Consider the following 1,413-nt stretch of genomic DNA (forward strand, 5'->3'; position numbering starts at 1 on the left):
GCGAAGGAGAGAGAGAGACAGAGCGCGAAGGAGAGAGAGAGAGAGAGCGCGAAGGAGAGAGAGAGAGAGAGAGAGACAGAGAGCGAAGGAGAGAGAGAGAGACAGAGCGCGAAGGAGAGAGAGAGAGAGAGACTGAGAGAGGGTTGGAAAGTGAGAAGAAGCAGGAGAGACATGGAGGGAGATGCAGAGACAGAGAGACACAGAAAGAGTTTGAGAGAGAGAAACAGACAGAGTGACTGACTGAGCAAGAGGGAGAGAAAGACACAGACAGAGAGAGAGAGAGAGGGGGGGTCAAAGATGAAGAGACATGGTGAGGAAGGGGGAGAGAGGGAGGGAGACAGACAGACAGAAAGAGAGAAGGAGACAGAGAGAGATGGAGAAAGAGAGAGAGAGAGAAAGGTGCGGGTTAGACAGGTGCATAAATGATGTCAGAATGATAGAATGAAGCTATCCAGTTCATGTGTCTGTCAATATCTTCTACCACCTGCCACTGATACAGAATGGCTTTAATGTTGTGATCAGAACAAATAATACAAGGTCAGACACAATGTCTCGATACACCATCATCATCCTCATCATCATCCTCATCATCCTCATCATCGTTTTAATGTCCACTTTTCCATACTTCCATGGATCAGACCAAATTTGTCGAGGCAGGCTTTCTATGGTTGGATGCCCTTCCTGTCACCCACTCTCACCTATTTCCAAGCAAGGTAATATTTCCTCATAGCCAGACATGTTTTCATAGAACATTGGAAATGAATAATACTGCTTAGTGACAACTGAATTTTTCCTTTATGATATCACATTGCACCTAGCTGTTTACAATAATTTTTTATATATATATATATATATTTATATATAAGTTCCAATGAAGTTGAAGGGAGATACTCAAGCATTCAACTATGAGTCCACTGCATCTATAGCAGAAACAGCTGTAAGCTAATGAAGTGCACAACATAATTGTTCATTCCTTTGTCATTCTAATTTCCTATATATACATATATACACTCACATGCACACATGACTAGCTTCTATTAGTTTCTGCCTTCCTAATCCATTCACAAAGGCTTTGGCCAGCCTGCACCATATTTGAAGACACCCAAAATAAACATTTCCTCAGGGACATACTTATAACTCCCATGTCCCTTACCCACTCCGATACGACCTACAAGTTTAAACAGATGCAATTTCCCATCAAACTGCTTTCCCATGACAATCAACAAGGCGCAGGGACAATCAGTGCAAGCGGTTGGTTTGAATCTGACAGATCAAGTATTCTCACACGCACAACTGTATGTTGGCTGTCTCCAGGGTCTTTCTATTTGTGCACCTGAGGAAAGGACAAAGAATGTTGTCTACCAAGAGGCACTCTAAAGGCGGTGAGCTGGCAGAATCGTTAGCATGCCGGGC

The sequence above is a fragment of the Octopus bimaculoides genome, chromosome 21 (genome assembly GCF_001194135.2).
Source record: "Octopus bimaculoides isolate UCB-OBI-ISO-001 chromosome 21, ASM119413v2, whole genome shotgun sequence".
Taxonomy (NCBI): domain Eukaryota; kingdom Metazoa; phylum Mollusca; class Cephalopoda; order Octopoda; family Octopodidae; genus Octopus; species Octopus bimaculoides.